The following is a 14,393-nucleotide window of genomic DNA, read 5'->3' as shown; positions in this document are numbered from 1 at the left end:
TCATTACGGCCGGAAGTGTATTTTCTGGAACCCATGCAAACGTCCGTTTCATTCACACGGACAATACGTGGGGAGACGTCCGCATCATTCACACGGACAACAGGTGAGCGGGGACCATAGGGAAGACTAGGAACCATGACACGAACAATACGTGGGGAGACGTCTGCATCATTCACACGGACAACAGGTGAGCGGGGACCATAGGGAAGACTAGGAACCATGACAATAACGAGCTTTTAAATCTACGCTAGGGGTCCAAGGATCTTTTAACCTATGTAACCAATTTCAACAGATTGTTATCAGAAACACAGTAGCCGGAGGAGAAAAGAATATCTTTATTCCATCAGGCCTTAGAGATGAATTAAAAGATTCTTTGGCACACATTGTTAATTTGTCTGAGGACTATGCAGAATTTTTAACTCTAGTGGTTACGTTAGATCACAGATTGGGAGAAAGCGAAAGAGTGAAAGACCCAGAAGTGATTTAAGAACTTGGCATTTTAGAGTTGGGAAAAAAGAAACAGAAGAAAAGAACACACATGTGGAACCAATGCAAATTGGTGGTCTGAAAAGACCACTTTCTGCAGAAGAAAAAGAACGCAGGTGAAAGGGCAATTTGTGTCTTCATTGTGGCAAGGCAGGTCACTTTGATCAGGATTATCCAGCTTAAAACTAACAAAAAAAAGCTATAGCAATAACAGACAAACCATTGAGCGAGTCGGACAACTGGATTTCTCAGAGAAAAAAAGAGATTGTTTCTTTGAGAACAACTTCAGTACAGATCACACAGTATGCCACTAATATTGTTAATTGTACTCCGAAGCACTTTACAATTAGGGCAACCTTTATTATAACAACTCAAGAAAGACACAGCTTGGTTGTTCTGATTGATTCTGGGGCTACGGGCAATTTTTTTTTATTTGGAATTAGCCAGTAAATTAGAAATAACTCGAGCTGCAAAAACCGGCACCAGGACCAGTCAGAGCTTTAGATGGCTCAGCTTTAGCCTATGGATTAATTAAGTTTCATATCAAACCTTTGACCATAGTTGGAGAAAATGGGCACACTGAAGAAACTGTTTTTGATCTAATTGATACACCCACTTTTGGTGTCATACTGGGAGTTCCTTGGTTAGAACTACATAATCCGAAAATAGATTGGATTAAAAGAACTGCCACTTTAGACTCCTCCTATTGCAGAAATCTTTGTTATTCAGAAACTCAAGATCCCATAATTCCATTATTTTGTTCTGCCTTACAACAAGATTCTCCACAGTTACCCAGCGAATATCAAGACTATGCTGATGTATTTGATCCTGTCCGAGCAACTAAATTACCACCACACAGAGTGTACGACTGCAGGATAGACTTGATCCCTGGTACAGTCTTACCCTGTAGTAGGATATACGCCTTAACTGAGCCTGAAAACGAATATTTGAGAACATACTTAAACAAACTGTTAGAGATTGGTTTTATAAGACACTTTACGTCACCAATCACTTCGCCACTTTTCTTTGGAGCTAAAAAATCTGGCGATCTGAGGGCGTGCATAGATTACCGTGCAGTTAACGAGGAAACAATTCAAAATTGTTATCCATTACCTCTTAGCTCAGTCTTGCTGAATCAAATAAAAGGATCAAATATTTATACTAAATTGGATTTACGGGGGTCGTATCACCTTGTTCGTATTAAGGAGGGAGACGAATGGAAGACCACCTTTCGCACGAAATATGGTCTATTCGAATATACAGTAATGCCATTCGGTCTCTGTATTGCCCCGGCAGCATTTCAGTATTTCATCAATGAAGTCCTACATGATTTACTTGATATCTGTGTCATCGTATATATTGATGACATAATGGCCATCTCCAAGACTGAGGAAGAGCATACTACACATGTTCGCTCAGTTCTACAAAGATTAAGAGGCAATTCTTTGTATGTAGAACTAGTGTGTATTTACCACAAATAAGGTAACATTTTTAGGTTATTGGCTTTCTCCCGAAGGAATAATCATGGACCCAAAAAAGGTTGAAGTAATTTTAAATTGGACCACTCCCTCTTCTGTAAAAGACACGCAGCGAGTACTAGGTTTTGCCAATTCTGATAGGAGCTTCATATCTAAATTTTCTGAGATAGTGACACCTATCACTCAATTACTTCGAAAGGGTGAGAAAGTTCAATGGAACCCAGACGCTGAAAAAGCTTTTTTTAAATTCAAGCAAGCTTTTACATCAGTACCTTTTTTGATTCATCCAGACTCTGATAAATCATTCTTTGTCGAGGCTGACGCTTCCCAAACTGCATTGGGAGGCATGTTAATGCAAAACGATGCAGCAACTGGACATTTACACCCAATTGCCTTCTACTCGCACAAACTGTTACCAGCTGAACAGAATTATACCATTGCAGAACGCAAGTTGTTGCCAATTAAAGCAGTCTTTCTTGAATGGAGACACCATTTATTGGGTGCAAAGAATACAATTACCATATTTTCAGACCATAAAAATCTCCAGTTTTTCACCACAGTTAAGGCACTCACTCCCAGACAGATGCGCTGGTTACTTTTTTTTTTAGTGCATTCGATTTTATCATAACATACTGCCCTGGACAAAAGCAACTCCTGTCTGACGCATTGTCTAGATTAGTTTGTGAAAAGGATGTTAGTGAAACAAAGAATTAGTATAATTCCTTCTGAAAAAATAGTGGCAGTCACACAAGCGGACACCTTTTTAGGCCGTGGAAGCAGCGGCGGAGCAGCACGGGGTGGTAGAAGGAGGCCAATACAGGCGGATTTCATTGTGGATCCACCTACCTACCTTGATGCTCAGGATTTGCTCATGATGCAGTAGACATCAAAGACTACGAGACATGTAAATACATGATCCCAAGAACCGCTGTAGGCACATTGTAGCCAATTTGAAATGAGTGATTTCACTTTTTACTAAATATAATTACCCCCTTTTTTTAGAAATACGTGAGTAGGGTTGGGAGTTGTGCCCCGTCCTGAAGAAGGTACACACGTACCGAAACATGTCGACGCACACCAGAGGTTTTGTCCGTAATTAAGACAAATCAACCTCGTCTTTTTTGCACACCTTTTAATAGCACCAGCTAGGGGTACGAAATAAAGTCTTTTTCATTTTCCCACTAGCCAGGTACTTTTTAATTTTTTCACCACGTTTCCCACTCACATTTAATCCTCCTATCACTCACAATCAACACACACCACACATAGTCAACACCTGTCAACGCTCCCACGTAGTCGTAGGTCGCAGCGTGCCGCATCCCTCTAGCGGGGTGCGAAGACCCCGATGATGAAGCATGACACCAAGGGGCCTGTTGGTGTGTGAGGGGTATTTTACACAACACTGAGTGCTTCCCCTCCTGTTTCCTCACACTAGTAGTAGGATTCTTCTTGTTTACACACCCTCGAGAAAGCCTGGCGAAAAAACCCAACCACTGACAACCTGGCCACCTTCAAGAACGCCACCCGCAAACACCACCAACTGATCCGATCCACCAAGAAATCAGCCTTCAAGGATCGACTCGACAACAACGCCCACAACAGCAAGGAACTATTCAACATCGTCAAAGAGTTTACCAACCCCACCGCCGGCACCAACGACATCACTCCCTCCCAAGAACTCTGCGACTCTCTAGCCTCGTTCTTCCACAACAAAATCGTTGACATACATAACAGCTTTGGAGACCAGTCCATCCCACCCACCTCCGAATTAAAACCCCCCTCCAACAACCTTTGCGCCTGGAACCCAATCACCACTGAAGACACCATCCGCCTGATGAACTCCATCCACTCGGGATCGCCAACCGACCCTTGTCCCCACCACATTTTCAACAAAGCAGACTCCATTATCGCACCCCATCTCCGAGACGTCATCAACTGCTCCCTCAACTCCGCTACCTTCCCGGAAAGCTGGAAACATGCTGAACTCAGCGCCCTCCTGAAGAAACCCACAGCAGACCCCACTGAACTTAAGAACTACCGCCCCATTTCGCTCCTCCCATTCCCTGCCACAGTCATTGAGAAAGCCGTCAACAGTCAGCTCGCCGCCTTCATCGAATCCAATAAGTCCCTCGACCCTTCACAGTCCGGCTTCCGAGCCAAACACAGCACCGAGACCGCCCTCATCGCAGCAACAGACGACATTCGAACTTTACTGGACAACGGAGAAACAGCTGCCCTCATCCTACTTGACCTCTCCGCAGCCTTCGACACAGTCTGTCATAGCACCCTTATACAACGCCTCAGCAATGTCGGAATACAAGGAAAAGCATTGGACTGGATCATCTCGTTCCTCGCCGGAAGAACCCAGAGAGTCCGCCTCCCCCCTTTTAGATCAGAGGCCACCGAAGTCATCTGCGGCGTACCACAAGGATCATCACTCAGTCCAACCCTCTTCAACGTATACATGAGTCCCTTCGCATCCATCGCGCGCCAACACAACCTCAACATCATCTCCTATGCAGACGACACCCAGCTGATCCTCTCCCTCACCAAAGACCTAAACACCGCCAAAACCAACCTACACGAAGGGATGAAAGAAGTAGCCGAGTGGATGAAGAACAGCCGTTTAAAACTGAACTCGGACAAAACGGAAGTGCTCATCTTAGGATCATCCCCCTCCGCCTGGGACGACTCATGGTGGCCACCGGCCCTGGGAAACGCACCCATACCAACGGACCACGCACGTAACCTGGGCTTCATCCTGGACTCCTCCCTCTCGATGACCAAACACGTCAATGCCGTCTCATCTTCATGCTTCAACATCCTACGTATGCTCAAAAAAATCTTCAGTTGGATCCCCACCGAAACAAGAAAGACGGTCACCCATGCACTGGTCACAAGCCGACTGGACTACGGATACACCCTCTACGCCGGAACCGCAGCCAAACTACAGAAAAAACTCCAACGCATCCAGAACGCCTCAGCCAGACTCATCCTAGACATCCCCCGCCATGCTCACATTTCCGGCTACCTGAAAGACCTCCACTGGCTCCCCGTCAACAAGAGAATAATGTTTCGTCTCCTCACCCAAGCACACAAAGCCCTTTACGACCTAGGACCCGAATACCTCAACACGCGCCTGTCCTTTTACACCCCCACCCGCCAACTACGATCGTCCAATCAAGCCCTCGCCGCTATTCCACGCATCCAAAGATCCACCATGGGGGGAAGATCCTTCTCCTACTTAGCGGCCAAGACCTGGAATTCTCTCCCCACCTACCTCCGCCTTACACAGAACCACCTCTCCTTCAGAAAACAACTAAAAACTTTGATATTCGATAAGTAAAATACCCCACTCCCTCAAGCGCCTTGAGACCCTCTGGGTGAGTAGTGCGCTATACAAATTTTAAACTTGAAACTTGAAACTTGATTTGATATTGATTCGTCAGATGACGTTGCTGATTTGATATTGATTCGCACCAGGGTGCGTTGCTCGCGTAAGTGCGCGCTGATCGTCGGAAGAGGTTGCTGACCTGATTTGATATTTGATTCTGATTCGTCGGAGGACGTTGCTATACATACCCTCTGAGCTATGATCTATAGTATCTTTAGTTATTTATGTTATTCCTTTCTCAGATAAGTAGTCTGAATGTGGTGTTTGTTGTTAGGCATTCTGGGAAGGGACTGTGATGAGTACTTATTTTATAGCTAACTAGCTGAAACACCAGAAAAGTAGGAAAATATCAGTCATTACATCCATCCAAACGAAAAGACAACCCTCCTCCACCTGTTGTAGTTGGAGACGATATTACATATGAAGAAAATCCCATTATAGATGCAAAACGTATACATGGTTGATTACAGTATTTCATTGACTGGAAGGGTTATGATGCGTCAGAAAGATCCTGGAAACAGAAACACATGTACATACTCCAAGATTGGTCAGCTCTTTCCATGCCTTGCATCCGGAAAAACCCTGTCACATACGAAGACCTTTTGTGTGTGGGGGCAGGAGGCATTTCCTGCATGTGTAAACGGTCTTGGCATGTACATGTGAATTACTTTGGAAAGATTTAAGGCCCAAATCACCTTCACATGCACACGTGAGAAAACCTGAGACCCAAAGCTGTTTAAACCCCACCCACTTGGTTCCCGATGCTTCGCGCCTAAACACTCACCTGACTCCGGACCTTGGTGGCAGATCATCCAAAGCTCTTTAGCGCTCCACCCTGCTTCCTTCCCTGTCTTCACTCAGTTTCTTCGGCTGTGTTCTTGCTGCCCAGAGCACATTTCAAACGTTCCTTCCTGTTTCTGAATTCCCGGCTCCAAACCCACTCCAGGGACTGTTTCCGATTTCCTGCAAAAGAGAAAAGAAAAGAGAATCAACAAAGAGTTGCCAAGCAACACCTCGCTCTGAATGGTAAAGCGTTAGCATGCTTGAACACATACCAGTAAGAATTTAAACTATGAAAACTGTGGAAGACCTCTTGACCTTCTATAAATCAAGAGAACGTTTTGAAACTCTTCCTGAAACAATACAAGGACTTTAAGGACATTGAGTAAGTGAAGAATGTTAAAGTAAAACGGACATTTGTGTAAATACCTGGAGTCGGATTAGAAGACTGAAAGGAAACAGAGAGCTCGATTGTTGTTATTATTTATATATATTTAATGTGAAATTACGGAGCAAATATTGTAAAGGAAATCAGTAACTCTGGAGATAATTTGAGCAATCACAGATTATTAGTGCACCTGTAGTGTTTTTTTTGTTTATTCTTTCTTTTAGTTTCAAGGATCCTTTTGAGAAAAGGTCAAGGGTAATTCAGGTATACCTAATTAAGAGTTCCAAAGCAGTTGTTTGACCTAAAGAAGTGATTTAGGATGTTCAGATTAATCGGGTACATTTATCAGATTATACACGAGCTGAAAACTGAAGCCCAGTAACACTTTGCCTTTCTCGAGAGACATTCTACACGACTGAATTGTCTAGTGGGTCTACAAGAATCCAGTGTGTCTTCTCTTTTCTCTCGTCCCTATTCCCCCCTCCCCCGGGGTTCGGTCAGGGCGGCAAGTGAATCCTATCCTTGCCTCTCTGGTGGAGTTCAGAGGGAGTTGGGTAATAGCAGCATCAAGGAAGGAACAAACCGGAGTACAGGTGGGTGAATTTGTGATACCCACCTGTACAAAGTCCCAGGGACCACCACCTCCCTGGGGCTTTGTACTCGTTGGGAGGGGGGCCGCACGGCCCCCATTCTAGAGCCCTAGATGGCCTGGGGACCATCACCCCCTAGGGCCAGCTGCAATGTCTCCCTCCCTGCCATAGCAAACTCTGCTTTGCTTCTTGGAAACCTGCTCTCGCTTCCAAGAATCAAAGCAGAATTCCTTTTGGGCAGGGGGAGCTGGATGTTAGCAGCTCCCCTTGTCCAAAAGCAATTCCAGCTCCCGCAGGAGGCGAGGAGCCGGCAGGGGCAGTGGGGGCATTGGGGCTCCCCCCAAATTGAGGGTCGGCCCCCGGGGATGGGGTCCCTGGGGCCAGAAATGGCAGGGGAGGGGGTCACAAATCCCCCTCCCTTTAGTTTATTGGGGTTTTTTAATGGAAGGGCAGCCCTGGGGGATGTGGCCCAGGGGAGTGAGGCCACGCTTCCCCTCCTCCCGGCAACAATTTTTAACACAAGGCCTGGTCCTGGGGGATTGGGTCCCCGGGTCAGAAGTGACCCAGGGGCACGGGGACCTCGTCCCTGCAAAAAAAAAAAAAAAAAACAAGGCCAGGCCCGGGGAATAGGGTTCCCGGGGCCAATAGTGGCCCAGGGAAGTGGGCCATGTGGCCCTCTTCCTGTTTTTTGTAAATGCTCAGGCCCTGGGAGATGGGATCCCCAGGGCCCAAAAAATGTTAAGAGAAGGTGGGCCACACAGCCCCCCTGCTAAAAATGAAAAAGAAAACCAAAGCTGGATCTCGGTAGAGGCCCCGCCCCCTTCCTGCACCACTCTGAAAACACGCCTCCTGGTGTGTTTTGGGTTGGTGGATGAAGTCCCCTCACATCTTATGGGTCCTTAGGGACCAACTAGCCCACTAGGTCCTCCAGCAAGCCCCACACAGTGGGATTGCTGAGAGGTGGTCCGAGGCCACGCCCTTTTTTACACCACTCTGCAAACTCGCCTCGTGGCGCATTGCTGATGGGGCAATGAGGTCCTGTTGTGTCCTGAGGCCCTCAGGACTAAAGTGAACTTCATCCCCTGAGCAGCAATGCGCCAGGAGTCGCGTTTGCAGAATGGTGTAAAAAGGTGGCATGGCCTTTGAACACTCTCAGCAAATCCAGCTGCATGGGGCTTACTGGAGGTACAGGAGGGCAGTTGGCCCCGAGGGACAGGGCACTGTCGCAATTAAAACTCACAACGTGTGATCCCCCGGTGGCAGTGGTCTGCATTTTCTGAGACTCTGGCTTTACTGCCTCACTGATGAGTGATCCTATCCACTTTCGGGTACTCGCTGACACCCAATGTGCTCCTCAGCCCTTACCTCTAAACTCAAAGATATCAATTTATAATAGGATCTTCCAGGTAAGCCATAGGCTAGTTAGTAAATTCTCTCTCTCTCTCAATCTATGCAGCCTCCATTTGTGACTGCCTGTGGCGCCGCGGCACGGGTGATTGACTCCGGAATTTGGGGATCACGGTACGATCCCCGGCACCGGTGGCAGATTAGCTCAGCACCATGTGACTCTGGGCAATAGCTTGCTTAATCTTCCCGACGGCCCCCAGCGCCTAGAGACCCTTACGGGTGATTGTGCGCTTTACAAATGTGGATTATTATTATTCTCTCATGTTATTTCTCACTTCGTTTTCACATTCTCTTATTCTATCTTTCTATCTCTTTTGCTATTTTGGTCACACATAAGACTACCTGATTTTGAAAACAACAAAAAAACTGTACATTTTAAAAATTCTAAAAGAAGGGCGACTATTTTAAATCAACTGAGGGGTATGAGATGACAGTACTTATCAACATCAAAATGCCAAGGAAATAAATAAAATGCCATTTTAAACACTGTTTCATACCTCCTAATTAAATTGCTTTCTGATCACAGAAACTAGCCAGTCCTCCAATGGAATACAAAAAAATGTGTCTCTTTCAGTTAGCCCTCTATGAAAACAGGGACACAAGACAAATGTCTTGAAATTTAAAAAACGGGGGCAGTCCTGGTAAATCCGGGGCACCTGGTCACCCTAATCACACACGCACTTCATATCCTTTGGTTCTCCTTTGCTGTTTCTCGTTCTGTTTTTCTACAACATTCACTCTTTTTTATATCCCTATTTTCTCTCTTGCTTTGTTTTCTTATATCTATTCTCTGCATATCTGGTTTCAGAGAGGCCTTTCCGGAACTCAGAGTTGAAAGGGTCTTATCTAATGTATGGTTCATATGAGGGGTGCAGTCCAGCAGATGGAGTCACATCAGGGCACATAAATGTAAACAGCCCAGTGCAACCAACTCCCAGGGCACCGAAGGTTAGCGGTCAAAGTGCAAAATGCTCTTAGGACAGAGAACATAGGCACATCTATTGTTAGTGCAGCAGGCACAGTGGCACCAGGGCTGAAGAAGGGGTAAGAGCCGGGGGCGTGGCCAAGCCGGAGACCAAGATGGTCGCTCGGCTTTGAAGCTCCGCCGGCAGTCGTTGCAACAACGTGATTTCCCGCTATCCAGCGAGGCTACCGGGCAGGGAAAAGACACCTAAATGCAGCGGAAGGGATCCTGATTAAAAGTCTCCCTATGGCGCCGCGAGAAAACCACCGGAACGGCAGAAATCAGTGACTCCAGGTAGACGGACGACTTTCAAGATGGCGGCATCGACGATATGAGGAGACTCCGGGTGCGGCGGCAGAGGGACTGAGCCAGCAGCTGGGGTGCTGTGAGTCACTGGGCCACAGGCCGGAGTGTTGAGCGGCCACATTCTAGGCAAAGCGGCGATCGGTACTGGTGAGGTCCATTTGACCTCCGGCGGTCCGAGCGCGCCACTCTTATGTCTGCGCTGATCGTGGGGGTACACAGGGACGGTGCCTGTGGTCGCTCCCCCGTCGACACCTGGTACAGCATTTCTAAAAAGCCCTTGGGGATCTCCTCCCCGCATATGCACTCGCTCGGCCGCGGCCCGTGCTGTTCTCCCCCCACCTTCCCCCGCAGGGCTCCATTGTTGTAACGCTGCCTGGCGTGGCTGCGCTGCTCCCGGAGCAAAAAACGGAATCCTGGATGCCCGCCCAGACCCATCACCGCCCGTATCATGAACTTTAGGGATCGAAACACGGCCCTGCGCCAGGCACGAGAACGGGGCAAAACGGTATGGCAGGTCTCCAAGCTGTTCCTAAACCCAGACTTTACAATCATGGTACAGGAGGCCAGGTGGAAATACACTGGAGTTAAGGCAACACTCAGAAATCTAGGACTGCTCTATCCAGCTCGGTTACGTGTTGAGATCAATGGGAGAGCCCGTGTCTGACAATCCTACGGAGGTGCAGGAGTTCTGTCACACTTACAAACTTAACAACAAATGCCCAGCTGAGGACAACAGATTTTCCCCTCTGCAGAGTGGTTCAGACGCCAGCATGGAACTATTTTCGGGATCTGGGCACGGCTGAACTGTTAATATGGCCTTCCTTTACATGGAGACTTTAATAAGTTGGGATTTCATTCAATCACTTTATAATATAATTTTCTTATTGCCAAGTAGCTGTAGGGCCGCTGCCACCACCCCTAATGGTGTTCACCTTACAATTGTTGTGTGAATTTAGAAAGTACTAAATTGGTTGTTTTTCAGCGATGCAGAGGAACTATTGGTACTGCACTGTTTTTGGATAGTAATGGTTGTGACTCTCTGGTTGGGTGGGGAGGCTGGGTGGGGGGTGGGAGGGTGAGGCTGGGACATTGTTTAGCTACACTGAGACGTTCTTAGGTGCACACTTGGATGTAACTGGTAAGTACGTACGGTTGATTTTCATTAAGCACTCATTTTTACCACCACCATGGCTCAGTTAGGGCGTAATTCTGTACCCTCAGAGGTGGTTTTGGTGACATGGAATGTCCGCGGCCTGAACAACACTCGCAAGAAAAGGAAGATAACACAGTATTTACTACGTCACAGGGTAGATGTAGCTTTCTTACAGGAAACTCATCTGCCTCCTAGTGATCAGGCCCACTTTGCCGCAAGTTGGGGAACACATCGATATTTTGCCAACTTCAGCAACTACGCAAGGGGCACTGCCATTCTTATACATAAATGACTCCCCTTCCATTTGCATTCTGTAATACGTGACAGTGAAGGCAGGTATATCATTGTCCTGGGCACATTAATGGGTCACAGGGTGGCATTGGTCTGTGAGTATAGCCCCAATAGCGACTCCCTGCTACTCTCTAAACTGGCACAGCTAGGCCCAGTTCCCCTTTTACTGGGGGGTGATTTTAATATAGTCCAGGACCAGTCACTTGACACCACTTCGAGAGCACTAGATCCCAAACCGTGAGCACGAAAGGCATTGAGCTTGCTTTGCGATCAATTCTCCTTAATTGACATAGGTCGTACGCAAAACCTGCATAGCACTGACTATACTCACTACACTGGCAGTCATACCACATGGACGAGGCTCGACTATTGGCTGGCATCCCCAGAACTTATCAGCTGGTGTCATGTAATCCGGACGCTTCCTCGCACATATTCGGATCACTCCCCGGTATTATTAATATTGAAGGTCCCGCGATTCCCCAGCCGCGCATTAGATAATGACGTTTTTAGACAGGAATAACGAGAAGCGATAGAGGACTACTTCGTCATTAACACTGGTTCAGTAGACACTGTGGCAATGTTATGGGAGGGTTTTAAAGCATACATGAGGGGCGTGTGTATATCCAAAAATGCCGGTGTAGTGCGGGATTTGTGCAGTAAGTTAGCCCCCCTGGAAAAGGACCTAGGGCCGTTAGACTCTGAACAACGCCAGGCGACAGGTCCCGAAATTGACAAGCGACGTTTGCCCCTACTCACAGAATTCAAAGATACGCTGAGAGTTAGATCCTTTTTATGGGGAAATACTACAATGCCAGGAAATACGGCAAAGGCGAGCGGCCGGGACGAGTCCTAGCACAGATGATTAGACCTCCCTATTGTAAGGTATACATCCCCGAGTTGAGAACTTCGTCGGGACAGCAGATCACTGACCCACTGGATATCCAGGGAGAATTTATGTCCTATTTTAAAACATTATACACCACTAGATTGGGTCAAGACAGGGCGCAGCAGAAGAGTTATTTGTCCGAGGTTGCTTTAGTTTATCTTGAGAAGTTTATGCAGGACTTTCTCGCTGAGCCTATATCTGAGGAGAGCATTGATGAGGCATCTCTGCCCTGAAGAGTTCCTCGGTCCCGGGGCTCGACGGTTTCACGGCGGATTTTTATAAGGCCTGTAAAGATTTATTGAATCCCCATCTCCTTAAAGTATATGCAGAAGCCCTGGAGAGGCAGATATTACCTCCCACCCTGTGTGAGGCAGTAATCATTCTTCTCCCCTAACCTGGCAAGGACCCCCTGCTATGTGGTTCCTATCGACCGTTATCACTCTCAAACCTAGACTACAAAATAAAGGCAAAGGCTCTGGTATGTCGCCTGTCTCTCTTAATAGAATCTATCATTTCCCCGGCCCAGTCTGGTTTCATACCCCATCGCTCGACAGCCTTCAATCTACGCACATTATTTAACACTCTGCATAGAATTAACCCGGAAATCCCTGCTGCGGCAATCCTGTTTGATACAGAAAAGGCATTTGACTCCCTTGAATGGCCTTTTCAATTTCAATTCAATCAATTCAAGCTTTATTCGGCAATTTGCCATCAAGCCAACAAGTAAAAATACATTATACATTAAACAAAGTTACATCAATTAGAAGAATAAAGTGCAAGTTGTTGTGCAATCCTCATGTAAAGTCCTAGTTATTTACAATTCACAATAGTTTGTTTACAATTCATAAAAGGGCCTTTTATGTTATCCATCATGGAGCGTATGGGGATGCCGTTTGGTTCATTGCCACGACTGCCCTGCTATACAGTCAACCGCTGGCCCTACTCTATCTAAATGGTACATTGACGGCTCCCTTCTCACTTTCACGTGGAACGAGACAGGGCTGCCCGTTGTCGCCTCAGTTGTTCATTTTAGCCACGGACCCACTAATACGGCACTTCCAAGAGAAACACCTTCATAGGTGTTTACACTTCACCACCGGCCCATTGTTAGTATCATTGTATCCAGATGACACGATTTTTCATGTACGCAACCCCCAGACTAATTTTGATCCCCTTATCCGGGAAATTCTGCGCTTTGGCAGACATTCCGGACTGGGAATCAATTGGAACAAATCTGTAATTTTTCCAGATAAATTATACCCTATGCGAGAGGTACCACCAGTATGGCGTGAAGCTGTGGTAGGAGGACTTAATCCTATGCCTGCTCATTTCCAGCAAGTTTGGGTACATGTTCCATGGAAAAGATCAGAGGTCATCGCGTTAAAGCAAGCATTACCCGATCCTCGTAAAAATCCAGCAGGATATTATAAAGAATTAACGCAAACGTTGTCCTCTTGCACATTAACATTATCAGATATAGATATGTTGATGGGTCAAGTAGTCCCATCTGAGATATGGAATAAAATTCGTAGAGAGGATGACGCAGTTGAATTAGGTGGAGATTGGCCTGCTTTCTTACAAGCAGACCAAAGACAAGTGGGTGGAGCTAAGCCAGGACCAATGATTACCGAATTGCCCAACAGAATAATAACGCTCATAAAATGCCAGCACAAGCAGTCAATTGGGATAAATTGTCCGCCTGTAAGCAAAAGAAGGATGAGTATGTGTCTGACTTCTTTACGCGTTTTGAGGAATCATTTATTGATCACAGGGGGCAAGATATGGCTACACCAGGTGGCCAGAGATTGTTTGTGGATAAGTTTGTTTCTAATTTATTGCCGGACTTATCTACAAGACCCAAAATGTCTGAAAGTGCGTGGCCTGTGGCAACGCCTTCAGGAATTTTGACGATGGTTCAGTATTATGAAAATAGGGATTTAGAAGAAAAAGAGAAGTCGGAGAAGAAAAATAAAGACCTTAAAACGAAAATTCTTTTGCAGCAAGCTTATCCTCCTCGTTCTATTCAGCGTCCGTATCAGCCAGTTCCCCAATTTCAGAGGCTGTTACAGAAACCTGAACCCTTTGTTCCAAGAACTGCACTAGGCTCAAATCAATGTGCCTATTGTAAAGAGGAAGGTCACTTTAAGAATAGTTGCCCGGTTTTGCTACACCGTAATGGTAATACGTCTGGCCAACGTGGCCGAGGTGGCTATCAGTCAGCACCTAGGGGAAGGGGACGAGGTAAATCATCTTATGATCAGAATCAGCGT

Source organism: Lissotriton vulgaris, chromosome 1_1 (genome assembly GCF_964263255.1).
Source record: "Lissotriton vulgaris chromosome 1_1, aLisVul1.2, whole genome shotgun sequence".
In the NCBI taxonomy this organism is placed as follows: Eukaryota; Metazoa; Chordata; class Amphibia; order Caudata; family Salamandridae; genus Lissotriton; species Lissotriton vulgaris.
Note: the sequence above shows the minus strand (reverse complement) of the source record.